Source organism: Myotis yumanensis, unplaced genomic scaffold, assembly GCF_028538775.1.
Source record: "Myotis yumanensis isolate MYYU_CA2020_CCGP unplaced genomic scaffold, mMyoYum1.0.hap1 SCAF_12, whole genome shotgun sequence".
NCBI classification, from domain to species: Eukaryota; Metazoa; Chordata; class Mammalia; order Chiroptera; family Vespertilionidae; genus Myotis; species Myotis yumanensis.
The window spans coordinates 40,311,836-40,337,808 of NW_027223763.1; the positions used below are offsets into that span (position 1 = coordinate 40,311,836).

The 25,973-nt window shown below is 34.2% G+C and overlaps 1 non-coding gene and 1 pseudogene across 1 annotated transcript; both read left to right on the forward strand.

Annotated features, from left to right (window-relative positions):
• LOC139021142 (ferritin heavy chain-like) overlaps nucleotides 1-14,551 on the forward strand; it is a 108,802-nt pseudogene extending 94,251 nt beyond the window's left edge.
• A 10,677-nt stretch (nucleotides 14,552-25,228) lies between these two features.
• LOC139021377 (U6 spliceosomal RNA) lies at nucleotides 25,229-25,335 on the forward strand. The gene has a single exon (XR_011473482.1). It is a non-coding gene; the product is annotated as a U6 spliceosomal RNA (small nuclear RNA).
• The last annotated feature ends 638 nt before the right edge of the window (nucleotides 25,336-25,973 follow it).

A 25,973-nucleotide genomic window follows, 5' to 3' on the forward strand; every position in this document is an offset into this window, starting at 1 on the left:
TTTCAGGAACTAGTTGCCTAATAATGGTTGCCAAGACATTAACCCAAAGGCTAAATATTGGAGATGAAATGCCATGTAATGAGATTAAATAACAGATGGAATTTTTAGACCCGATTCCTACAGATTATTTTTGAAATTCTTGTTTTTCTGAACTCTACTTTTTTCACATTGTCAGCAATTTTCTTCTTAATACCATGAACAAGTGGTGAACCGATAGTTTTTTCATACTTATCCAAATAAATCTTTGATGCTAATATGTTGGCAGTCTTTTATTACTGTTGAAAATCTTACAAAAAAAAGTTTCATGGGGACATACAGAATTTCTGGCACCTTAGGAATCTTGTAATCTTTTTTTTTTTCTTCAAAGATTTTGTCCTGCAACAAGGTTCCATTAGTTTAAAAACTGTGCAGATTTACATTTTACCTGCTTTTCTAAATGTTGTGCTGAGGACATCTGCAGCTTTAATTTTTGTTATCAATTAATATAAAAGGTTTAAAAATTAAACTCCCAAATATTCACTTATTAAAAATTTGAAGAGACATTCAATTTGTTATGAAAAACCATTTTAGAAACAGAAATATAATCTTTCAAATATTTAGGAATCGTGTAAGGTACTTTAAAATATATATTCTACCTTCTTTTTTTTTAAAAAAAAGGTATATTATTATTGATTTCAGAGACAAAGGGAGAGGGAGATAGAAACATCAATGATGAGAGAAAATCATTCATTGGCTGCCTCCTGAATGCCCCCAATGGGGATCGAGCCTGCAACCCCGGCATGTGCCGTTGCCGGAATCAAACCCGGGACCCTTGAGTCTGCAGGCTGACACTTTATCCACTGAGCCAAACTGGCTAGGGCTCTACCTTCTTAACAAAGATGTTTGATTATACAGGTTTGCAATATAATAAGAAAGGAAAAATTTTTGAGGACTATTGTGTAGTAATTACTTTATTAGAGGATAAAGATACTTTATTTTTGCAACTATGGTTAACATTAGTGATCTGAAATTTATTTGTGATTTAAAAGAAAATTTTTTTAACTATCAGATATTCAATATGGTAAGATTCATAAACATTCTTAATTACAGTCTGAATTCAATTACCTAGAATTGTTAAAATTTTTAGCATCTGATAGGACTTCTACCTCGAGGTCTATCACCAGAAGTTCAGCCTTTATGAAAACAAAATACTTATGGATTCTAGAACTGCAAAATTATAAAAATTTGAATCATGTGTTGTTTAACAATGTGAAATTACTAAAAAATATAATATATACCATAAGATAAGTATGACATCTTGATTAGGTAGACTGATTATTAAGTGGCCAGTAGCTGATTCTCCATTTTGCTTGTGTATTTAGTGAATTATATATAGTACTCATTTAATGAATATTTTTTGAATGAACTTAGTACATTGAACAGACTCTGATAAAACCATGTTAACACAGGATATCATTGTGGACCTTGTCAATGTCTCATTAAACATTTTAAAGCAGTTAAAACTGGAGTATGTTACAAATGTGTACATAGATTGATAAATATATACATATGTATATAGAAAGTACATAACGCTGTTAATAAACTTAGGTCCATACCTAAAAATAAATTTAAAAAAGTTTTGAAAAACAGGCTTTATGTCTAAGAGGAACTATACCAAGCTCTATATATTTTATTTGGATAATAATATGGATCTAGTGAAATATAGGCTTTGTACTGTTATTATTAAAAACTTGAATTGCTTTCATGAATAATGTCTACTTTATATAAGTTATAGTCTAAAATGTCCCCATTAGTAATTCCAAAAACCAAAGGACTAACCAACAAATGATATTCATTGAGTACTAAAGGAAGAATAATATATGAGGCTCTTGAGAATCTTAGCTTTAATTCTAGCTATACCATTAGGGATATTTTCTCTTAGGTCAGGGACATGACAAACATGGGAAAACTAGAGGCCCAGTGCGCAAAAATTTGTGCACTCGCGGGGGGGGGGGGGGTCCCTCAGCCTGGTCTGTGCCCTCTTGCAGTCTGGGACCCCTCGGGGGATGTCCACCTGCTGGCTTAGGCCTGCTCCCCATGGAATTGGGCCTAAGCTGGCAGTCAGACATCCCTCTGGCAGCCCGGCAGTCCTCAGGGGATGTCCACTTGCTAGCGGGGAACAGGCCTAAGATGCATTCGGATATCCTCAGCGCTGCTGAGGAGGTGGGAGAGGCTCCCACCACCACTGCTGTGCTGGCCACCGTCAGCCTGGCTTGTGGCTGAGCAGAGCTCCCCCTGTGGGAGCACACTGACCACCAGGGGGCAGCTCCTGCATTGAGCATCTGCCCCCTGGTGGTCAGTGTGTGTCATAGTGACCAGTCATTCCCAGTGGTTCTGCTGTTAGAGTCAATTTGCATATTACCCTTTTATTATATAAGATATGAAGAAGGGTTTATTTTGAAAAATCCAAAAGATCTGTTACAATGAAGCACTCAGTGCTAAAAAAACAAAAACTAAAACAAAAACATTCATCAGGGAATCAGAAAATGTGGATTTTTGTCTGAGCTGTGCTGATATCTAATTGTGTAACTGTGGACATGTCACTTAATCTTGTTGGCCCATCATTTTTTCAATTCTAATATGAATGAGGTTACAGAAGGATTTGATGATCCTAAACCCTGAGTCTAAATTCCAGTGGGTTTCTAGAGAAAGTGATCAAGTCAGGGGAGTATGGAGGAATCTGAGTTCTATTGGCAATGAAAGAAGGCGGCCATCCAAAAAGTTGGGATGCAAGAAAGGCTGAGGGTTCCACATGCCACACACTGTTTCCTGCTTCAAGGAAATCTATCTTCTATCCCACAACCTGCCAGCTCAGTACTTTTGGTTTTTCTGATTCTTGTCCAGAGGACACTGCACTCGCTTGCTAGTTTGTATGTATTTGCTCAGAATAATCATGTTAAATCCAGAGACTTACAGTGGGGACCCAGGAAGTGGCAGCATTTCAGCTTCAAGAAGGCAGAGAATGAGGCTGAGCATTCTTGAGGAAGATTGCAAAATTGCTTTTAGTTCGCATAGTGTATTTTCTAGTCTGAGATTTCTTTTAATGGGGAAAAAAGTGATATTTAAAAGGAAAAACTTGGATGTTTCCTAAAGCAACATTCAAAGCAATTAAATGGAGCTTTTTAAGCAACATGATCTTTTTCATTCTCACAATCTCCTCTTTAGCCTTAAGTAAAAACCAAAAGAAACCTTTGAAAAATGATGATTTTTTATATGTAATATGTGATCTTTTCATGTTTCTGCTGTTGTATGCTTTTGAGCTGGCTAACAACTATGGCTATGTAGCCAGAAGAAGGGCAGACTTGTCTTATATCCTGTGAAGAGGTGACTACCTGAAGTGTGAGAATGAAAGAAAATATAAGAATTCTATGAAAGGTTTTACTACAGAGAATATGGGGCCAAGACCTTCATCTAACCCTGGATACACATTATTCTTAATAATGCATACAGGTATCATTTTTTTTTTTTTTAGCTGACTTTAAGAAGTGAGCTTACGAAAATTGACAATATTTTATAGAAACAGATTTTTTTTTTTTTAAAAAAAGCATAGTTCCGTTTCCTGTATTTTTCACAGTTCTTTAATTTGAGACATATCACTTTTATCTCGTCTTGCTTTAACACCAGATTTGGTTTAATTAAATTTATGTCAAATGAACACATGAAACGAAAGGAAAATCAGAAAGCCTGCAGTTGCCCATTAGTGAGTCAGTGACTGCAGTGAAAGGCTTTTGAAGCCTGGCTTACTGCCAGGACAAGCTTGCAATGATGCTCGGAGACACCCATGATGCTTTGAAGGGGAGGACTTAGCTGACCTGAGCCTGCTCAGTGGAATCAGTCAAAATCCTCACGAGCTGGATGTAAAATCTATAAGTCTCTGCCTTCAACCATTTACCTGTCAAAGGAAAAGAGTAGGTGATATGAACCACCATCTGTATAGAAAACTAATTGTACTAGACCCATTTACTACTATTATTATTATCATTGTTATTGATTATGTGGGTGGTTTTGTTTGTCTGTTTTGAAAGCAACATGCCAAGCTTTTTGAAGGGTGGTGCCAAACTGCCAATTTCTGAAGCTATTCTATCAAAACAATCTTTAACTTAAGGCTCTCCTAATTAAAACATCTGTCAACTAGTCAAATAACACATGTTGTTAGAGGATACAAAAAGTATACTTTAGGAGCTAATAATTAGAGCTTTGCAAATGTCACTGTTAAAACACCTAAGGTGTTTTAAATTTATTTTTAAGTTAATTTTTGTAAATGCAGCCCCAAATGTTTTGACACTCCTGTTATAATGTAAAGTAATTTACTGCATCTTATATTGTTTCTTATACCATATAGTATTTGGGGGAGGTTTTTTCGTGTTTGTGTTTTTATACTAAAACATCTAATACATTCAGCCTTGCCACCTCTATATAAAAATAAGTTGTACGAATCTACTAATCAAATGTAATGTGTGTTTTTTTCTGTTTTTATATTAAGACATTTTCTTAAGGGATATAAATATATATATATATATATATATACATATATATATGTATATATATATATACACACATATACATATAACTATGTTTATTCCCTTTGCTTATTAGAATCTGATCGAGAGGTTCATTTGCATTTTATATTTTCATATTTTAGACATTAAAGTCTTTATACAACTTTCAACAATAAAATAAGTAAATCATTATGTAGCAACAGGGTGAGCTGAATGTTAGTAAAACAAGACATAACAGCAAGCTTGGTAAACATCTAGAAATGTCAGAGATCCAGTGTGTGCTGGTGTATTCTAAAGTGTGTTCTAAGGAAATGGAATGCCACAGTGGAGTTGGCTTTGATAGAATATTGTTTTGAGAAGAGAAAGTATTTCTGTCTAGAGCTCAACACAAGACAACATTTCTTGGCCAATAGCAAAGTTCTTGTTTTGTGGAATTTTTGAAATATGTTCAGCTGGGTTCTGCCACTGCCTCTAGTCAGATATTAGTAGCCTTTTCATCTTTACAATATCAGATAAGATATGAAAATATTCAGTGTTTTCAAATTCCATAGGATATAGTGCAATCCTAGTAATATAAGAAAAAAGTGGATTTAATTTCATTCACATTAACTTTAATGAGGTTAAAAATGTAAGTTTATGTTCAAATAATTCATTTTTTTAAAATCTGGCCTTTTGTGTTCAATATATATCTAATATTTAAAATATTATATAACACCATCACGTATATCTCCAAATAACTTTAATTATGATTTAAAATGAAAAATTTCATTTTTATGAAAGAATCCTCATGTCTTTAATATTAATTCTTACTGCCATATGTATTTTTCATTTTGAAAAATTTGTCAGTTCCTTTAAATTTTTTTTAGTGAAGGATGAATTAGATGATCTGTTACTACACATGATTATGGTAATTGAGAAGAATCTGCAAATGCTCCATCCAGAGGTATATAATAATAAAAGTTTAGGAAATTGAACATATTTGTGAACATGGTAAGTGATAGCCTTGCTTGCTTATTTTGGATTGGGTTAAGATACTATTAGATGTCTGTAGTTTTTTTTTATTTTATTTATTTTTTAATTCATGAAGACTTTTCCAAAGGGTTACGGAGAGAAATAAGCAAGCATTCAAAACTATTCTAGAGACTGCTCAGAAATATTTATTCCCTCCTGCAAAAATATTTTCCCAATAAGCTCTTTTAAACTAGAATACATAATGACCACAGTATGCAGGCAAATTTCTTTTTTTTTCTATTTTGAATTATTCCAGTAATTGTGTAGTGCAGCTTTTCCCCCAGGCACTGCCGACATAGCCTCTTTATTCCACATTTTAAAACCAAATTGCCAGAAATGTCTGAAAGGCTGTTCTTCAGGAGTAAAAAAAAAGCACTTCAGGCCAAGCTTTTGCTAACACACCGAGCACATAGGAGATGAATTAGGGGCGTAACAGAATGCTGGGGGTACCTTTCACACTGGAATCAAAGGCATGCCAGGAGGAGTCAACATTTTGCCTGCAGTTGCTCTCTCTGACTTCCCTGTTGCCTGTAATGAAGTAGCTAAAAGGACATTTGGGACAATTCTGGGCCAAGCAGAGCTGTCTTAGATCCACCTAAAGCATCATAGCCAAAGAAAAAAATGATCCTGAGAAATATCTCAATCCAGTTCTCTCTATTTGTCCCCGGAGAAGCTTGGTAAGAAGACAGGGCCCACTTTACTGGAAGCAGAATTTGAGGTTCAATCACTTGTTCCTGACTAGCCTCCAATCAATTGCCACTTGTTTAATTCTGCCTTCAATTTTATCCAGTTGATGCTAATTTAGGAGTGTGTGTTTCATGAGGATGCAAATTCCCAAGCTCTGTGATTTTATTTATCTCCTTAATTACTCAAAATGAAAGTTTTAGGATGAAATGAGCGTAAAAATCAGGAACAAACATTTTAAAAATGATCTGAGAAGACCTTTACCCACATGCTACTATCAACAGTAAGACTGACAGGAAGGTATTTAGTCAGAAACTTTTCTAACTCAAAGTACTGATTAATACAGAGGCACTGATATTCTGATTATGTCAGAGCCCAGCTAGGTGCCTTCACATCACTTCCAAAAGAAAACGGCTCACAGTGCCATCTATTCATTTATATTCATGCACTGAGGCAATTAGGTCAATAAATAGATATGAAACATTTGGAGCATTGAGGAAGCTAAACTTTATTCCACCAATTTTGTCACATAACCAATCACATTCATAGTTTTAGACAGACACTAAATTGTAAAGGCAACTCATAATTCTAGGCATTTTTTAGGCAAAGAATTCTTTAAAATATATATATTTTTTTATTTCAGAGAGGAAGGGAGAGGGAGAGAGATAAAAACATCAATGATGAGAATAATGGATCAACTGCCTCTTGCACGCCCCCTACTGGGGACTGAGCCTGCAATCCAGGCATGTGTCCTCACCCATAATCAAACTGTGACCTCCTGTTTCATGGGTTGATGCTCAACCACTGAGCCACACCAGGCGGCAAAGAATTCTTTTTTAAGAAATAAAAGCATATGACCTGTTTTAATATTATCCTCAAAATTAATTAATTAAATAAATTAATTTCTATTTTCTCCCTTAGTTGACATTAAGAACACATGGTACATGGTAATAAAATGTATTTAAAAATGTAATTTTTAAGAGACATGATTACCCCTCATATAAAATACAAAATATTCAAGTTGAATAAGGTTGATTATTCATACTCAAACTTAAAATGCAACTTGAAGATAATATACTAGTATTTTTTTTCCTTACTGTAACTGTCCATAGGAGAGCCCATGTCACCTTTGCTGTTTAGAACAATAACTTGTTTTAGCTGTTGTCAACATTGGAACCAAAATGCTTGGGGTCATATTTTAGAAATCTGTTTTTGAATGCTGTCCTTCCAATTCCCCTGGTTCTAACCAGATCATCACAGAATATTGAAATGTTCACAGCAAAGGGACACACAAGTTTGAAGGTTCCAGTCAAGCTGATTATACAAAGTGATAGCACTCGGGTTGTCAAAAGGGGGGACAATGTGCATTTTCCCTGGCCAATGGTAAAGATCCGGTGCAGCAGGGCAGCTGCAGTCCCGAGATCAGAGCCATTACCGGGAGAAGGGATTTTGATTAACACCATTAACTTCGCACAGAAGTGAATTTGAAAGAAACAATAAGGGCGAATATTCCCAGTGCACATCTAAAATGTTAATTAATGCACCTCTGGAAAGATGGGCACTTACATTGCAGTTACAAAGGTGCGGCGAATTCACAAACTTTGTTCAGCATTCACACTTGCACAATGACGGGGTGCAAAAAGGAGGGCGGTGAAGTCACTTACAGTTTGCAGTTCAGCTATCATGCGGAAGTCTGCAGTAGGTGCGAGTAAAATACACTGTGAGGAATACGTGGCTCGGTATTATACCGCAAAATCGAACTTTGCAACTGCTTATGCATAATTAACTATCGGGGACTAGCCTGCTCTGGTGCACCACTTTATTGAGTAATAAAAAATTAAACTTATAAAATACAGACTCCTAGGTAACCGTGGTCACAGTAAACGTCTGCCTTCCTTTGCAGGCTTATTATTTCCTGAATCTGTAGCTGACAGCTTCTATGAACACACAGTTTTGCATCTATTTTGTTTATGTATAAGCCTTGGCATTTCAGTCACCTCCTGCCGAGACCCCTTCCTACCATATGCTTCTGTTTTTCTTCATTAGGTGATGTGATCCCTTCTGACTGTTGCAGGCACGTGAAAGGACAGTGGGCTTGGGGGTGGGGAAGAAACCCCGCTTTAAGAGAGTACACGTCAGTTGGCCTTCAGCGGCTTGGAGCTGATTGCATGTGACAAGTGTTGTAGCGACTCTCGTAATGGATGTGTCTGCTTTAGCCGAGAAGAGGTGAAAAGGATGTGATTCCCAGTGAAAGAAAGCAACGTGAACTATTATTTAATTACTGCCTAATACAAAACTCCCGAGGAGTCCCTGTTGGTTTATCATTCTGGCTTCTTCCTTTCTTTATTAATGAACAACCCAGTCTTTAAATGCAGTACAAGTTAAGTCACACCTGTGATTCATAGGGACTCTCCCACCTGAATAAGGCAAGTAATACATTTTACTATTCTAAGCAGGTATATTTCTGAAGTGCTTTAGAGTCTTAAGTATAGAAACTTTCCTATCATCCTGTAAAAAACAAGCAAACAAAAAACTTGCACCCATCTTACCCAGGTTTGTTTCCTTCCCTAGTTTAGAATTTGGTGTGCACTTTTTTGATTACTTTGCATACTGACCTTTTCAACTCTCTGGATTCTAAGAATCAATTAAAAACCTCTCCCCGCCTCCCCACTTGAGTTCTCACACCAATACCAGTGAAGGAGACTTAGTTTTTCTTTTGTTTTTTAACCACATGCAGTTTCTGGATGAGCTGAAGCTGATATTTGCCAGCAACCCATCTTCTAACCAAAATTAGTTGTCCTAGTGGGGAACGGCAACTTCCAAATCTAGTGAAAGTAGTAATGCAAAGCTATTATTCATAGTAAAATTACAGGAATTTTGCAATCAAATTGTTTCTACTCATTTATTTTACTGGGAATACATTGAGGCAAAAAATGGTCATGTGATGTTTTAGATTGAATTCTACTTACATAGCATATTAAGTGAGTTAATTGGAAATATATTAAACTAATTTAAATAGTAAGTTTCTGTTCACATAGTAAATACAAAATAATGATATTCTATAATTTTCCTTTCGATACATAGTTTGCATGAATTACATTGAAGTTTCTTATGTTTTCTTTTATTTGGGGGAGGGGGTAACTACTACTTGACCTTATTTGCCTTATCCAATTTTTGCTGAAGTTTTCTTCTTATAGTATCTATAAAATATAGTAGCTCATATTATCTAGGCAAATTTTTCAACTAATATTTCACAAAAAGACACATATTAACTTTGAGAAACACAAGTGTCTGCACCAAAATCTCATGTGGAAAAGAAAACACTCTGTATTATTCAGTCCACATACTAAGTTCAATTACTTTTAGGTCATATTGGTTTTTAAGCACTTTTAATTTTGTTATATCCATATGTAGCCAGATAAAACTTGGAAAATAGTGGTTTTGTTACAGGCAGCCTGACCCATTGGTTGTCTAGTTTCAGTTTCCTTTTAAAGGTAGCCAATTTGCTTATTTTCATGTTGTCAGGAAACAGTTAATATGATGATGCTAAACTCTGCTGTTTTTATGCTCTACATTTTTGTTTTCCTGAGGAATAATCACATTTATCTAATTTATTTAAGCATATATAATATAGAAACAGATACTCTACTAATGACAGCAATACGATTTTGAGTTAAAAGCTCACATTCAGAATTTTCCAAAGCTAAATCCTTAACATTTTTTACAGATTCTAATGTTGGTCATTACAGTCATGTAAAGAAATATTTTTATCCAGTGACTGTCATTAATGTAGACCTCTGGTTTGTATAGAAAGACCGTTAATTTTCCAATCGTGGTTGTGGATGCTATTGCCTGTTCTCTTTATAATATTATATTACTTTGGAGCAGAGTGTGAGTATATCATTTTATAAATGATCCATTTTTTAAATTTTACTGTGTAGATATAAATCAAATATTGATAATCTTAGAGAAGGAAAGGTTGTTTATGTGGCAGTTTCAAAAGAAAATAGTAGTTATATCAAATTGAACAATTTGAGCTCTTAACGCCAATTAAACATTCTGAATCCTGATTAAAAAAAATTTGATAGATTGAAACCAAATGTTACAATAAGGAGGAGAATTCACCAAATATTGTGAAGGTAAAATATTGTTTTCAACTGTGATGTTCAATAAGAGAATGCTTTATCTCTTTGGTATAAATAATATTACTATGTGGAAATTTACTCAAATAGCAGCACACAAATGTCCTCTTGTGTGGTTTCTCAAGAAAAAAAATTAAAAAGTTAATTGTGTTTTTAATGCAAAATCAGTTAAGCTTCAAATAGTTCCCAATGATAAGACATTAGTATTTCCTAGTTTTTTCTTTCCAAGTCTTTATTTTTAAGGGGAAAAGCAAAAACCATATTAAAAGAAAAATAACTGTTTTCATTTCTAATTTGAAAATAATCTTTATACATAATGAGTAACTGGAAGATTTCATGCTTCTAGTGCAGCATGGAGCAAGCTGCTGATTTAATTTAAGAAGTAAACTCCATCAATAATAGAGCTTTCACAAAACATTTTTAAAGGGTGGGCCTTTTTCCAAGATAAGTATCATACTATTAATTAATGTGGTTAAGGAGCATGAGATAGAATATTTAAAGATACTGCATTTGCTATAAAACTGATCATCTTCTACTTTAAGGATTATTTTTGCATGATTTATGGGATTTTACATGTTTAAAGGAGAACTGAATAATAAAATTTTTCTGAGGATGTATATAAAGCTACCTAAATTTTACACCTTCACTAACGGAGAAGTAAGTCCAGTGCTTATCTCCAGAAGTTCAAGGTTTCCCTTAGATGATTGGAAATGTTAATATTCCTTTTTTATCTTTAATTAAAGAAACACAGATACACACCAAAAATAGGGTTACTACAAATACATTTAACTGGCTGTCTTTGGCCCTGAGGACAAACCTCTTAATTTTAATAACTACTACAATTCTCATAAGGAAATCATTGCAGTAGAACATCAAAATCTCTTATAAGGTAAAATATTAAAAATATGGTTTCTTTTATAATCCTTGCAAATGGCAATAAAGTAAATGACACATAACATTTTAGGAAAGCTGGTCATTTAAACTGAATTTTGAGACTAGGGAGAAAATTTCATGCACAGAGCTCAGAGCAAATTTTATAGTCGTCATTGCTCAACTCAGTGTAATACCTGACATTACTTTAATTTCTTCAAAGAAAATTCAAACTCCTTTATAACCACCATATCAATAACTCAAACACTCCCTGAATTTGGGGGTGGGGGAGAGATTAACCAAAAGACTCGTATGCATCTATGCATAACCCCTGGACACAGACAGTAGTGGAGTGAAGACCTGGAGTCAATGAGGGGACATCTGTAATGCTTTCAGCAATAAAGATACATTTTTTAAAAAATTAAATAATTACCCCTGATGAAAAAAAAAACACCCATATAAACAAAAGATGAAACAAAGATTTCCTGAATTCAAACATTTAACACTTGTCTAGTTATCAAAATATCTTTATAAAAAAGATATCCACTAAAGCATCTATCATCTATGCAGAGATTTGTTGACAAAGAAAAGTTTGTACCCTATGAATAGTAAATAAACATTTTACAAAGTAAAAATGTATTTTTTACACTTATGTCTATTGGGTTTTGAGTAACAGCTAAAATAAAATCTTAGGTTCCAAATTTCTGTTTCAATCTGATCTAATAACCAGAACAAATACTGCTGCCCAGAAAGTCTCTGGCAGCTGTACAACATGCAGTGAATGTCCATGGGTGGAGGGGGTGTGATCATTTTAAGAGACCTCATGCCGTCATACAGGTACTTTGCACCTCACCAACTGACGTTCTATCTCTGGGTTTTCAGAGAGCAGCACTCATTGTGCATGGCTCTTAAACCGTTTGTGCTAAAGACTCAATCCCAAATCCAAAGGAAAACAGTTAAGGTTTACAAACTACTTTTCCTAATCATCGAAAGTACAGGGGGTGGTATTCTTGCTTCATTTGTGGGTCCACTCTAACTCCAAACAGATCTGAAACCATTACGACGCATGGCAGTTGGTCGATAGTGTGGAAAAACCTCATTTACTGACTGGCCAGACAGTTTTAAAACCTTCAGATTTTTCTAAGTCTACGTTATTAACTGTCTGACTGTAATCACATCTTCACCATAGGGAGCTTCAAAAGCTTTTCATTTGCATTGAATCAGTTGCCTTCCTCCCTGTCTTTTTTTCCCCCTGGAAATAAGCTTAAATAATTCAACAAACTACACACATGGCTAGTGATTATTGAACCATTCTGAAACACTCGAGGCAAATGGACCATTATGTGGTGGGAATTAAAACTTTCCTCCCAGCCACTGGGAGGGTATGTATTAATATATAGCAAATATTTGTCTCTGCAGGACTACTTCTGTGCTCTCCATTCTCCTAAAATATGTGAAAAACACCTACAATTGGGCCCTAAGTTTTATTCACCTGTGCTGGTTTTGGAGATTATTAGGTCAGATAAAGAGTCTTTTGGTGTACATATATATTCAACATTTCTTTGCCCAAATGTGGAGACTAAGTTACTTTAAAAGAAAATACAGCACTTTTAATAGTCACATTACAAACAAGTAATAAATGAACAAATTACAGTATTGTAGCTGTTCTAAATATTTACTATACTTACATCACAATCTGATTAAGTATTTTGGCTACTTGACTTATTCTTAATTATAAGCATTTATATTTTGTTAGGTCTATATATAAAAGTATTTATGGACATTTTACATTTGTAGTCACATACGCTTTTGAATTATCCCAAATCTTGACTAACATTTTGTAATTTATCTTGACATCTGTTTCTGTAGATATTTGGTGAATTAAAATAAAAATCCTGGGCATTTTCAGCCTAAGGTAGAAGCTAGGATTCTATGCTAGATTTTAACAAAGAAAAAATTAATTTCAGAAGACATAATTTTTATTGATAGAGTGCTTATATTTATCTAAGCAGATAGGAATTAAAAACAAAGAATAAAAGACATAGAAATCACATATTTTCATACCAACAATAAATTTTCAATGTACAAAGTCATAAAACATTGAGTAGAAAATTTATTGGGAATAGAATTGTTGTTTTCTTTACTACATTAACTTTGAAGTCTTAAAGAATGAGTCATACTTCACTACACAAGACTAATTCAAATAATTTTTATTAAAGCACTAGCTATTTGATATTGCATGTGTCCTTACATTCCCCAAAGTCAAGGGTGTACCTATGCTAACAATTTTGTAGAAATATCATTTGTGGTTACGGTATATATGTATCTGTTACCTCTCGTATGACCAGGAATCTAATCTGAAACCTTAAATGTATACATAGATAGATATACATATGCAGCGTATACAGTAAATACTACTTTTATGATTGTTTTAGTATTTATATGGCTGTCCCAAGCACATCAATACCAGCTCCAGCACACCACAGCAAAGGGCAAAAGGGCGGCACATGGCTTGAAAGTATGAAGAGCAAACATGGCTTACCATAGAAACATGATTTAGATCAGTGATGGCGAACCTTTTGAGCTCGGCGTGTCAGCATTTTGAAAAACCTTAACTTAACTCTGGTGCCGTGTCACATATAGAAATTTTTTGATATTTGCAACCATAGTAAAACAAAGACTTATATGTTTGATATTTATTTTATATATTTAAATGCCATTTAACAAAGAAAAGTCAACCAAATAAATGAGTTCACGTGTCACCTCTGACACGCGTGTCATAGGTTCGCCATCACTGCACTAGACTCTCAGAGGCCACCATCAACCGCCAGACCCACCTGGAGCTCTATGCTTCCTAATCTCCCTGTCAGTGTCTTACCACTTTGACCAGGATGATGTGGCTTTGAAGAACTTTGCCAAATATTTTCTTCACCAATCTCATGAGGAGAGAGAATGTGCTGAGAAACTGATGAAGCTGCAGAACCAATGATGTGGCAAAATCTTCCTTCAGGATATTAAGAAACCAAAAGGTGACAACTTGGAAAATGGGCTAAATGCAATGGAGTATACATTACTCTTGGAAAAAAGTGTGAATCAGTCACTACTGAAATTGCACAAACTGGCCACTGGCAAAAGTGACCCTCATTTTTGTGACTTCATTGAGACTCACTACCTGAATAAGCCAGTGAAATACATTAAAGAATTGGATAACCAGACAATCAACTTCAGGGGCCCCTGAAATTGTCATGGCCGAGCACACAGTATCTCTTTGACAAGCACACCCTGGGAGACAATGAAGAGCGCTAAGCCTCAGGTTGGCTTCCCACAGCAATGGAGGTGACTTCCCTAGTCACCAAACCAGTATGCATGTTGGAGTTCCCTTTATTTTTCTGTAACTTGTACCAAATCATCTACTTATGCTCTTTCATTTGTATCATTCCTTCAAATAAAGTAATATGGTACACGACCCCCTCCCCCCCCCCCCCCCCCGCCCCAAGAAAAGAAACTTATTATTTGAACTGGTCTTCTTTGGGAGACTGTAAACTCCTTTTCTGACAAAGTGTTTAACTGAGGCTGTGCAGATAATTGATGAGTACACTAACAAACTAAAAAACACATCAGAAGAATGTTATTGTTTTTTTACCCCATACAACTGTTTATGAATCTGTGATATTTAGAGATGCTATTAAGCACTTTCACATTTATTTCTGAGACAAAAGTTTCCGATATTATAATCTCAGGGGAATAAGGCATATATTGGTTAATTTCAAAACTTATACAAAAGTCAGCAAAATGCTAATTTTATTATCCTCGCCCAAGGATATGTTTATTGCTTTAGAAAGAGAGGAAGGGGAAGAGGGAGAGAGGGAGAGAGGAAGAAATGTGAGAGAAAAAATTCTATGTGTTGCCTCTCGTATGACCAGGAATCTAATCTCTAACCTTTTTGATGTATGGGTGATACTCCAACCAACTGAGCTACTGGGCCAAGGCAACACAATACTAATTTGGTAATAGACTTCTAAACATCAATATATTAGAATTTTTCAAAAAAGACCTTAGTTTTACATATGTCTTTGCATTAACTTCTCTTAGGTTGACTCTCCTTCAAGGTATTGAAATTGCATCCATTTCCATTTTTTGCAAGTATGTTTTTGATATGAAAGGTTTTGATTGTAAAATCAAAGGATATACTTGGAGGTGATGTTTTATACTTGCTTGCCTGTGGCTTTCTGAGAGAAAACATGCCATCAAAACCCCCTAAACATCCTCAAAATGTGGGGGGACCTTAATACATCATTGATCTATAGAATTTCCTTTCTTATGTGACTGAAGAAAAAAAATGTCTTACAATCAATTTCCTCTTAGAAATCTCATTCTACGAGATGAAAAATAAACCAATAAATTGTATAAAACCTAGTTATTATCATGTTGAAATATTAAAAATGAGGATAGCTCTTGGCTGATTCTGATGGTTGACTACTAAACAGCTCATTTCAACACTTTCACAACTGCACTTTTATCATGGTAGCTTTGCACGTTAATCTAAACCAAAGTGTTAATGGGGAAAAAAAAATATTCTCTTGGTGTTCTAGGAAAGGAACAAAGGACATTCTCTTTCAGATGTTCAGATTGATAAGCATGAGATTCTTTGGGCTGATCCAGTTATGCTATGATTATGAAAGTGCAAGACAGGAACCAATATTTCCAGGATAGAAGAGCCTAAAGATAGAAAGAAACTGGATGCTGGATGATGCTATTGAATTACTGGTTTAATCATCCCTGGATCCATGCTGCTTTTGGACTTCTTTGTGTAAAATAAAAATGAAGGTTACATAAAGACTTTTACAGACAAACAAAACCTGAGAAAATTCGTTGCTAGCAGACTGGCATGACAAGAAATATCAGAAAAGTTCTGCAGGCAGGAGTATGAAACCAGCTGGAAATTTCATATAAACAAGAAGTGAAATTATCAGGATTTGTGAAATAAGAATTACTATGACTTTGTTCATTGTTTTTAATTTATATAAAAGATTATTAATTTTTCTAAAGCAAAGCAAGAGTATAAATGTATTCCTTGTTTTATAACATATTTAGAAATAATAGTGAAGGATAGGAGGGAAGAAATTAAAGTATACTATTGTAATGTTCTTATACCACATGTGAAAAGTGGAAGAATATTATTTGAAGATTGACCTTGATAAGTTAAAGATGTATGTTATAACCTTTAAGCAACCACTGAAAAATTAAAAAGCGGTAGTAATAACAAGTAAGTCAATCATGTAATCATTTAAAAATGCTCAAGTAACCCAAAAGTAAAAGATGAAGAAAAAGGGAACAGAAAAAATCAGACAAGCAAAATAGTACTAGCAAAATGACAGTTTTAAATCGAACCATATCAATAATTGCATTAAGTATACATGACCTACATACCCCAATTAAAAGGCAAAGATTGATAGATATGATAAAACTGCAAGACTCACTTATGTATGTCTATAATAAATCTACTTTAAATATAAAAACATGGGTAAAGATAAAAGAATACAAAGAAGCTCTATCATGTAAATTCTAATCAAAAGAAAGTTGGAGTGGGTATACTAATATTACAGAATGTTGACATCAAAACAAATAATATTAGCAGGGATAAAGAAAAACATTGCATAATAATAAACGATCAATTCATCTAGAAGATATAATAATTCTAAATGTATAATACAAGAATAGGATTTTAATTTTTCACACAATGTGTCCTAAGAACAATCTTGTTTGGAAAGTAGTTCTTTGCTTCAAAAGTATTATTTATTCCCTAAGAAATCATATCACCCACCACGTCCACTAACATAAGAAAATCGCTTATAATTGCTAAAATATTTTTAAAATAGAAATAATATTAGTGACTATTGAGAGTGCTTCCTCCCCCAGTTTGATACCCTTGAAAGCAGAAAGTAGTCAGGGTCATATATTTCAGAATACTTCGGTACAGAGATGGGTCCTGAATTTGCTTCTTAGGACATGAAACCTGAAAAAGTAGAATTAACAAAATTTAATCTGCAAAATATGGTGAATTAAGCAATCATTCATATTCAATAAAAAAAATCTGTTTGGTAGGCATTAGATTTGGCAGGATTTCTTTCCTTTACACATTTCTTCTCCTATTCAAATAATTATTCAGATTTTAGCTTGGGATATTGTATATGCAGTTTCATAAAGAAGAGTTAATCAGATTAAAAGTGAAATCAACCTGGTTAATTACTTTTTAAAAGTAAAACAGGTTTGAATTAGTCTATGTCAGTTTCTGGAGCTTTACTTTTTGTTATTATATTTTCAACTAGATTTTATTACACCTCCAGCTGTAATACTAAGACGCCTTTCAAATCTTCACAGCACATCAGAGTATAGTTCTTTTTAAAAAACCTACATTAGTTTGACTGGTGTACTTGAGTATCAACCTATGAACCAGGAGGTCACAGTTTGATTCCTGGTCAGGGCACATGCCAGCTTATGGGCTCTATCCCCAGTGTGGGAATTGCTGGAGGCAGCTGATTGATGATTCTCTCTCATCATTGATGTTTCTATCTCACTCTCACTCTCTGAAATCAATAAAAATATATTTTTTAAAAGATAAATAAAATATAAACCTATAATTAAAACATCTTCTCTACAAATATTTTCATGTGCCTTTGAATGATTTGCTCTTCATGACTGAAATATTAAACAATTTGTTCTAAATTGCTCAAAATCTGAACGATGGATATTGACAAACAATCACTTTTACAGCACTCCAATATATACTCTATTAAATGATAACCATTAATTATGCTTTAAAATATTAATTATACATAAACATGTATAAATAGAAAATATTATATTTCTTTTCAAAACCAAATATAAAATATGTCATGCAAGAAACTTTTATTTAATTGGTCAGTTAACATATATTTAGTGAATTTGTGCAAGCTACTGTCCCAAACACAGGGGTACACAAGGCTGTAAGAACCCACATTGGTTCCTGCCTGAGGAAAGTTAGTAGAGGAAATAGTATGCCCTTCACAACACAGGAAAATTTCAGCTTTGAAAAGTGCTACCGAAAAGGTACATAGTACAAAGAGTGCCTATAAAAGGAAGTAATAGTTTATGTGAGATCTGGAGAATGAGTCAGAATAGCTAGATGAAAAGGGACAGAAGAAAGGTCTAGGTAAAGACATCAGGGAATGCAAAATGCCCTTTGGGGAGAAGGAACATGATAAATAAAGGAACCAAGAGAAAATCAGTTTGATTGAAATGCAGAGAGTAAAAGAACCTGGTAGAAGACAGAGCCAGAGAGATGAGTTGGGCCAGAGACCCTGCTAGTTATTATAGTTCCTGTAAAAATGTATTTATTTTTTTAATATCAACAGCAATGGGAAGGAGAAATAGTTTATTTTAGGGAACAAAATGATAAAAGTTATGTTTGAGATGATTCTTTCAGCATTGAAGAATGGAATCGGTCAGAATGCATTTAGGTACTAATTAACAATTTTGGAATGTAAAATTATAAGATGGCCCCCAAAGTCCTCACTCTCTTACATATACACCCCGTGTAATCCCCTCTCCTTGAATAAAGGTAAAATTTATGAATATGATGGGATTTACCCCCATGATTAGGTTATGTTGTATGGCAAAGGTGAAGGTATTTTGCAGATATAACTAAGGTCTCTAATCTGTTAACTTTGAAATCAATAAAGGAGAGATTATCCCAGGCCTGACCTAATGAGAGTCCTTCTAAAAAGCCCTTTAAAAAGGGGTCAGTATTTTCCTGAGAGAAGGGATTTAAAGCAGAACACATTATCCTGCTGGCTTTGAAGAAACAAACATCCATATTGTAACTGCCTATTGAGATAACCACATATCAAGGACCTGAGGGTCAGCTCTAGGGACTGAGAGCATTCCCTGACCAACAGCGAGGGAAATAGGAGAGTCCTCCTTCCTATAATCACAAGGAACTGAATTCTGCCAGCAACCTGAATAAGGTTAGAATAGGACCCTGAAATCCACGTCTCACTAAACAGAGAACCTACAATAAACACATATGGCTACAAGGTGCTAAATGTGTGGTAATGTTTTACATAGCATAGAAAACTAAAACAATTCCTCAACAGACCAGGTGAAAAATGATGGAAACATAAGGTGATAGTGTTAGAGTTAGAATTAGATAATTTTTAGAGAGATTAAGAAAATAGAATCGTGGCTATTATAAATAATGCTGCAGTGAACTTAGAGGTGCATATATTCTTTCCAATTCATGTTTTGGGTTTCTTCTGACACATCCCAGAAGTGGAATCACTAAGTCATAAGGCAGTTCCATTTTTAATTTTTGAGGTAACTCCATGCTACTTTCCACAGTGGCTGCACCAAACTGCATTCCTACCAACAGGGCATCAGGATTCCCTTTTTTCTACATCCTTTTCAACACTTGTTTGTTGATTTATTAATGATAGCCCTTCTGACACGTGTGAGGTGATATCTCATTGTGGTTTTGATTTGCATTTCTCTGATGATTAGTGACGATGATTAGTGACATTGAGCATCCTTTCATATGTCTATTGGCCTTCTGTACGTCCTCTATGGAGAAGTGTCTATTCAGATAATTCTTTTTAAAAAAAAAAAACTTTATTGTAAATTTAACTGGCTTTAGCTATTCATGGCTCATATGTTTAGAAAGTGAATAGTAAAATGATGGAATAGATTGGAAGATACTATTTGAAGAATATATTATGTAGAATGACTGATCTGAAATATTGTAAAAATTTTCAAATGGCTATAGTTTCAGTATAAACTGGCACATAGCAGGTAGGGATATACATAGTAGATGTTCAATAAATCTTTAGTAAATGAATGAAATAGAGGATATTGTGTAGATTATTATTATTTCAAAATAACCATTTTAATATTTAAACAATTACATTGAATTGTGTGGCAAAATTTAAAAATACAACATAATGCAACAAAATTTAAGCATTAATATGTCCTTCAACATAGCAGGAAACTGAAACAAAATAAACAAAAACAGTGAAAAAACAGAATCACTTCATATCTTTAATAACTGGTGTTAGAAGTTACACTCTTCTCATGTTGCATACAGAATAATTAGAGTGTTGAGCAATTTGAGTTTGTTAGACAGTGTAAGTGGGTAAATCAGAACAATAATTCATAGGGCACAAGGGCTACCAAATTAGTTACTCAGCAAATGCTCCTTTTATAGAACCCAGGGGGTCTGATTTCTCATTTTTTATTTATTTTCTGTGTGCACCTGTTTAGCTGTTAGAATTCCTCCCTCCCCGGTTACAGCCTCTTGCTCCATTTCACATTTCTTGAGGAATGCACACACAGCAATACTGTAAATTAAAGAAGTGCAAAGGAGAAGAGGAAAAAGAAGAATTTTCAAAAGAGAGAAGGGTGAAAGAGACACTAGAGATGAAGGACATAAAGTGATTTTACCCTATATTACTGTAAAAAAAATTCCTTTCAGAAAAAAATGCCATTTTTTTAATAAATATGTTCTGACAAATTTAAGGTTTTTAAAAAAATAGAGTTTAACATGTGATTACTATTGAGCAAATATATAGTAATACTCTATTTTACTGTCTTCTAAATCTCTTGCAATAACTTTTCCCGTGCCATAAGCGATTAGTCATATCCCCTGTGCTCTAACTTGTGACATTTGCATTGTAAAAGTAGGTTATGGTATGCAATTGACTCACTTTTTTTCCCTGTGACATCAATAAAGTACTTGATGGGAAGTTATCTTGATCTGTTTCATCAACAAAGTTGCTACAACACCATCCTATGACCTAGAATAATCAGAACCCCAGAAATCCTCTGGACAAAAGGAAGTCAAATAAGCCTACTGATCAACCAGAGCCTAATAAAACTCTTATATTTTCCTCTGGGTGCAAAATAGAAGGTCTAGAAATACTGACCTGGGTGAACATCCTGGAGTATTTCTCTGAAGCCACATTCCATACTTAATAATTTATTACTTAGAAGTTATCTTCTTTCCCATTCTATTTCTTTTCTCTGAGCATAATGGAAAATTGTCTTTAATTAACACTGTATTGGAGGTCAGAGAGTCTTGCCCAGGTCAACAACCAAGCAAACATCATTTTAAAAAGTTGTCCATTATCTATATATGGTATTATAGCAATTAAGAATGAATAAATAATAACTGATAATGAACCATTTAATAACTATATAAATGATATTAATTTTTACTTACTACTTCTTGGTCTTGAGTTGATTTGACAGCAGGTTTATCAAGAATCAAATTTGTTTTTATAATTAGATAGAATTGTCAATGTCATCAATCCTATATGCATCATAAGCAGTTGCCTTAATAAAGCAGTTTTGTTTCTTTAATTCATAAGTTGATTTTTGTTACAAATTCTATATTATATTCTACCAACATTCTTTGTGTTATCTTTATTCAAGGGAACAGGGAACATGGCATCCTAAAAATGAATTACATACTTCATTTGATTCAACATTGCAATTTACTTTTAGGGATTTTTTGTTATATTTAAAGAATACATTACTTATTATACTTCATTGAAAACTGACATTTATTTTATGAAATAAAATATATTTTTTATTTTTTTAAAAAAACTTGATCAAGTAAGCACTTATATTTAGGTAACTGAAATAATTGTTAGGGTAAACTTATAGAACTATGAAAATTTGACAATTCTAGACTCCACAAAGGTAATGATTGTGTTTGGCTCATCTAACAATGACAAAATCTCTCTGATTTAAAGATTTTAAAGGATTTCCTCAACACAGTTCTTGGCATATAATACGTTTTAAATATTTAGTAGATTTTCAATGAGAAGTACTCAAGCTTGTAGGGAACATAACTTTCAGTGTTTTTCTCTTTTTCTTTTTACAGAACTGTGTAGATTAGATTAAACAAATTACTTAATCTTTCATGCATCAGTGTTCTCATGGACAAAATAGTGTTTAAAATAATAGTATTCAATCACTCATTAAATACACACACATGTACATTCTAGTACAATAAAAGATACTTTATGCTTTTCTATGAGGACAACCTGGTGGTTAATCAAATAAACTCTCAATCCTAAGGACCAGCTCAAATTCATTTTAGCAACTTACTAGGTAACAGATATTGTGAGAGCTACCTGTCTTAGTTTGTTCAGGCTGCTATAACAAAATACTACAGACTGGGTAGTTTATAAACAACATAAACTTATTTTTCACAATTCTGTAGGCTGGGATGTCCAAGATCAAGGCACTAGTATGGTCACACTTTGGTGAGGCCCCTCTTCCTGGTTCAGTACCATATTTCTATGTCCTCACCTGGTGAAAAGGGCTAGGGAGCTCTCAGGGTGTGCTTTATAAGAGCACTAATCCCATCAATGAAGGCTCCACCCTCTTGACCTAATCATCTCCCCGTGGCTCCACCTTCAATACTATCACATTGGGCATTTGGATATCAACATGTGAATTTTGAGGTGACACAAACATTCAGACCATAGCCCTACTTATATTTCAAACCACAATTTATTTGAATGGTAATTGTATAATAATGTACTTACCTCATAGTGTTGTAAAAAGTCAATATGGACAAATGCTGAAAACACAATATAATGCCTGGCACATTGTAAGCACTCAAATATTGTTTGTAATTATTAGAATATTTTTATGTCACATTGCTAAGTAATGCTTTTTGTTCTTAATATTTGTTCATTAATTGGTTTCTAGAAGCTTTGTCTTATTTCCTTTTTTTTATTTTTATTTTTTGGCCAATTTTAAAGTGAAATGTTATTTCTCAGTCTGATCTCAGAAACACATGAAAGTAGTTTAGGCCCTGTCCAGGTAGTTTAGTTGATTAGAGAGTCAACTCATATGCCAAGGCTGCAGGCTCGATTTCTTGTCAGGGCACAACCAATGAATGCATAAATAAGTGGAGCAGCAAATCAATGTTTCTCTCTCTTCCCCCCCTTCTTTCTCTCCTCCCCCCTTCCTCTCTCTCTCTCTCTCTCTCTCTCAAATAAATGATAATAATTTATAAAAAGAATGTAGTATAAGCATACTCAACCCAATGGCCTGAAACAACTCACTCATGTTTCTGTTTTGGCATCTAAATCTTTAAAATGAATGATAATTTCAAGATAAAGAGTTTTTGTTTGTGATGAAATCTCATATCCAAAGTATACTTGTTGTCACATGAGTAAGCCAAAGGGAGTGGGCCTAAGGGGCAGCCAGTGTGCCAAGCAATCAGCTTAAATAAGCAGCATGTACATTGGGGATGAAAAGCCTAGCACCACTTCTAGTGACTTTTTTTTGGGAAATAAAGTTCTGTACTTTAAACAATACTTTGAAAAAACCTCTGCAATTATGTCAATAGGGTTTTATCTTATAGTTATGAAAAATAAAAAACAAATAAACTATAGTATATGTATCACTGAAAAGGAGCTTTTGTGAACATACAATTTACCTGGAATATCACTTATTTGAAACCAATGAGTCTTGACAAGCAGCAACTATATTGAGCCTTTTGGTTGTCGAAGGGGTTTTTATACCTGTTTTATAAAATGATAGCTTACTTGGCTGATGACTTCAAATTGGAAGCCTTAGGACAGACTTTTAGAAATATGATTCTGTAAATGAAGTGCAACTCAGGCAAATTAGTTTGCCATTCTTTCTAAAATGTTAAGTATTAGTATTGCAAGATTTGATGCCTTTTTGGGGGAGGCTTAAATACCAACAGCCATGTTGCTTTTTTATTTGTAGTGCTAGCCATTCATAATAATATACACTATTATTACACTATCAGTTTCTTGGAAAATTGCCCTAAAGTTATGTTTTCTAATTTTTTAAGTTAGTGAAAAAATATGGAAAATAACCTTAATCCTAAATCTACAATTTTCCTTGCAGCATTCTCACACCAGCATCATAGCCTCCTAAGCCAGGCAACAGTACCATGCATCACGCCATTTATGGATTTTGACCGTAGAATAAATATCAGAAAGATAAGGACTCATGCAAACATGATGTTGGGCTTGTAAATGTTGGTACGCATAAGTTTATTGCTGCAATCTGAAATTTCCATTTGTTTTGCAGCCAAAATGAAAGTGTTCCATAATGACAAAATATCAGAGCATTTGGAACCCACCATTGAGAACAAATCTTCACCGTTCTGTAACAGTGAGAGAGCATTGGTTAAAGAACGTTACTTGCTTAATTTGAGTCTGTAACTCATAGTTGCTTTTCATCATTTTGGCAAGCCACGTGATATTAAAACAGTAATGTCTTTGAAGCCAGAGTGGCTAGGAAACTTGAATTCACATGAAAGAATAGCTGATGATCTACCAGTGGTCGGAAAACTGCGGCTCGGCAAACCACGGCTCACGAGCCACATCCGGCTCTTTGGCCCCTTAAGTGTGGCTCTTCCACAAAATACCGGCTCTTCCACAAAATATTGACTTCTGCGCATGGGCCACGAAGTTTCAATCACACTGTACGTGCACCCCCCCACGTGGTATTTTGTGGAAGAGCCACACTCAAGGGGCCAAAGAGCCGCATGTGGCTCGCGAGCTGCGGTTTGCCGACCATGGATCTATACTAAGCTAAGCACTATGTAAATTGATTTTTTTAAAGTAATCTCTACTATGAAAAATAAATAAAACAGAACAATCAAACTTTTGCAGTAACCAAAGTGAATTGAACAAAAATAGAAAACAAAACAGCCTAGGTAGACTGAGCACTTACTTCAGAATTGGAAAATTTGAGTTCTAATCTCTGCCTTGATAAAAGCCTACTCACGACCTGAAGCAGGGGTTTAGATTGGATTATCACTATAGGTTTTATGATAATAGGAAGGAAAGGAAAATATTAAAGGTCAAATTATCAGAATATTTGGTTACAGGGCAGGGCATAAATAATTTTGGACTACCAAAAGTAAACAAAAAAAATAAAAAACAAAGGCAACTGCTCGCTTCGGCAGCACATATACTAAAATTGGAATGATACAGAGAAGATTAGCATGGCCCCTGTGCAAGGATGACACGCAAATTCGTGAAGCGTTCCATATTTAAAAACAAAAACAAAAAAACAAACAAAGGCAAAACAAAGAAATATAAACTCAACACAATAACTGTTTTCTAATAAAAACAACAAACTCAAAACAGCACAACATATATAAAAAGAAAGAGTAAAAGTGCATGATTTTTAAGTGTGATAAAACTGAGAAATTATTGATTTGAAGTTTTTATTGTTGTTGTTGTTTTCATTAGAAACTGTTATGTGATCCAGGATGGAGGTATGGCTTGGTCATTGTAGGAAAGACATTTTAAGGATGTGTAATATTTAAACAAGGTGTAAATGAATTGCATGGAGTTGTATAGTCCCAGGTTAAAATACTCTCTGTCTAATTTCAGTGGGTCTCAATGTCTCAGGGATAAAATGGGAATCACACTACCCACCACCAGAAATAAGGGTGAAACCGAGGACATGGATGAGAAAAATACTCAGCATAATGCACGACTCAATTCAGGCAACTGTAAATATTAAAGTTCTATTAGTACGTTTGCCAATTTTAAAAACTGGCAATAAAACAATCTGGAAGTTAAATAACAAACAATGTTATTCACACAGATCAATTTCGTCTAAATAATGTGTGTAGCATTAGTAAATGTGATAAATGACCAATGAAAACATCCATAGTTTTAAAGGA